The 3,133-nt window shown below is 36.2% G+C and overlaps 1 pseudogene; it reads left to right on the top strand.

Annotated features, from left to right (window-relative positions):
* The first annotated feature begins 417 nt into the window (after positions 1-417).
* Positions 418-777, top strand: LOC100960522 (annotated as a pseudogene).
* Positions 778-3,133: the final 2,356 nt, after the last annotated feature.

Genomic DNA, 3,133 nt, shown 5'->3' with positions numbered 1-3,133 from the left:
TTTAAAGCTATAACCCATAAAACAAAAATATAATTTTACTTCTTTTGTAAGAAGTCACAAGAACAAAATTCAGTTAATAGGAATGTTCCATTATGAGACTATTAGAAATCATAATATAATTCAAAACGATGGCTAGTTGCAAAGTAAATCTCAAAAATCAATAACACTTTTATAAAGGAAGTTTAATTAGAATAATAATGGAAAAAATATTTTATTACATTAATAGCAAATATGTATAACAGAGTAAGAACCAAATACAACAACCAAGATACAGGTTTTTGTGAAGAAAATCACAAATTTTCCTCTAGGATATGAAAGATGTTGAAAACACTGACTTATTTCTGGCTGGTAAGCTAATAGCCATTTTCTCTTGAATTAGTTTATTAGTTGATACAATTCCTATCAAAATTCAGTAAGATGGCCCTTCCGCCGCGGCGGCCATTGGAGTTTCCAGCTGCTGACTCAGCCCTGGCTCTGCGCTACCCCATGGCCATGGGTCTCCACAAGGGCCACAAGGTGACCAAGAACGTGAGCAACCGAGGCACAGCTGCAGGCGCCTCACCAAACGCACGGCTAGTGCAGGACATGATCCGAGAAGTGTGTGGCTTTGCCGAGTATGAGCGGCTTACCATGGAGCTGCTTAAGGTCTCCAAGGACAAATGGGCTCTCAAGTTCCTCCAGAAAAGAGTGGAGACACACATCCTTGCTAAAAGGAAGCGCGAGGAGCTGAGCACCACCCTGGCCGCCATGAGGAAGGCAGCTGCCAAGAAGGACTGAACGCCCCTAAAAAAAAAAAAAAAAAAAGAAAAAAAAAAGCTGGAGAGGACACTAGCAGCACATGTAACTGAAAAAAAAAAAAAAAAAAGATTTTATTTTCTGCCTTTACAAAATGATTGTAAGTTCATCATAAACAATAAATAAGCCAGCAAAACACCTCTGTAAGTCAACCACTCCAGGGACTCCAACAAACTGTTCAACATGTGGAGGTGGTCAACCTAAGGAACTAGGCCTACACATGGTCTGGGTCTGGTCTATGAAAATTAGGTCAACCTAAGGAGGCGGTCAATGTAGGAAAGTGGTCAGCTATGGAGGTTCTACTGTAAACATGTATGCTATAAATACAGAGAGAATGATGAAGGGAGAATTGAATTTTGCAAATGTAGAAATTCAACAGAGAAAGAACAATGAATCAATACATTGGAAATCCCCCCAAATCTACCTACTTTATGTAAGAATTTCAAATTGGGTATTTTTTTTTTGGAATCACTAAGGAAATAGATATCTACTCACTAAATTGTACAGGCACAATTGAAGTGGATTATCATTATCCTAATTTTACAAATGAGGAAACTAAAGCACAGAGAGGTTAGGTACCTTGCCCATAGTCACACAGCTAATATTCAAACTCAGGCAGGCTTGCTCCAGAGGCTGAGTCTTTACCATTTCATTATCTCTTCCTAAAATAAATTTATTTTACAAATAATAAAAGGAATACAGAAAGGACAAGTAACTTCTCAAGGTCATATATCAAGTAATAGCTTTGCAATTTAAATTCAGGAAGTTAGGATAGTTATTTGGTTTTAAAAATATTTTTTATAGGGTGGCACCTGTGGCTCAAAAGGGTAGGGTGCTGGCCACATATGCCAGAGGTGGCGAGTTCAAACCCAGCCCTGGCCAAAAAATATCTATATATACACACACATATATAGATATTTTTTACAAATGAAATTAGAATTTACTAAATCCAGATCTTTTAAAGTGTTCAGATTATTTTTCATAAACGGTCTCATTCTCATCAATTATTATAAGCTTCTGATTCCTGCTAGTGTTTAGATAAGAAACTGTGAGAAAGAAGAGACATCTAACAACGTCAATTATGACCTTCTTGCCTTCATTCAGACACAGATCTAATGCTATTTTTATTTGGTATAAAATTGTCTAAAATAGGCTCAGTTCAGATTTTACCTCCTCGGAGTTATTTTCAACTTTATTTTGTTCCCATCCCCAATCTTATCACAAAATAAACTGCTCCTTCCTCACTATGCTAATGTCTTTTTTTTCATTCCTTCTTCTAGTTGAGCATAGACCCCGATTCATCATAGTCATCTGTAAAACTGTTTGTTGTGTCAATATATCAAGGGTAAGTTTAAATTATTTGTATTTGTAGTTCATATTACAGTGTCTGGCTTATAGTAGAAACTCAATAAATATTCCAAATTGTCCTGAATTTGTTTGTCTATCTTTACAGAGGGTCTTCCCATACAGTACAAATTTGGAGGCTATTGAGACATAGACAAGAACTCTTGACCCATAATGTCTGGAAGCCAGGAGGAAGTGAATAAGATACCAAACATAAGAATTTTAATCTGTGACTTCCTTCTTGGTTCTATGACATTTTAGCTATTGGCAACTAAGATTCATTTATCCTTCTACAAAATGTAAATGATAATATTCTCTTCTCAGGGCTTTTGTGCACAATAAACAAAAAAAAAATGGGGGTAGAAAGGCCAATTATAATGTTCACTATGTGCTACTGGTCAACAGTGTTTATCCTAAGCTACTGCAACAAGTCACCTCTTCTGCAAACTATTTTATGTGTTATTTTGCCTAATTCTTACGACAACTCTTTCATTCAGCTAACGATATCCTAATTATACCAGTAAGAAAGCTGAGATTCAGAGAGGTTACACAGCTAGAAAGACGTAGAATTCCAACTTCAAAGTATGTGATTGCCACCTTTCTTCTTAGTCACTATTTTTTTTCTACCAAGCAGTATCCAAAAATTGCAAATTGTTATGCTCTAAGAAAACCATAATCTAAAACATAAATACTAAATGGATAAATATTTGAGGAGAAAGCAATGAAAAATAAGGACTTCCGAGGTGACTTTAGTTTTGCAGCTGAAACAAACATACACTAGTAGAATCAGGTTTTACAGGATGCCAGATAACGCCCAAGTTCCTTCTCTATTCCAAATTTTGTTTCTAATCTACCAAACATTTTAGGTGACTGTCTCAAAAACTTCTCAGATTCATTAGATCTAAAATTAGTTAATCCATGTTTTTCTTCGGCCACCTTGCCACCCTCCTATGCGACTACTCCCCCACCTCCCTGTCATGTTTTTCTTTCCTGT

Source organism: Otolemur garnettii, unplaced genomic scaffold (genome assembly GCF_000181295.1).
Source record: "Otolemur garnettii isolate 467f Iridium unplaced genomic scaffold, OtoGar3 scaffold00168, whole genome shotgun sequence".
NCBI lineage: Eukaryota > Metazoa > Chordata > Mammalia > Primates > Galagidae > Otolemur > Otolemur garnettii.
Note: the sequence above shows the minus strand (reverse complement) of the source record. Positions and strands in the feature narration are given on the sequence as shown.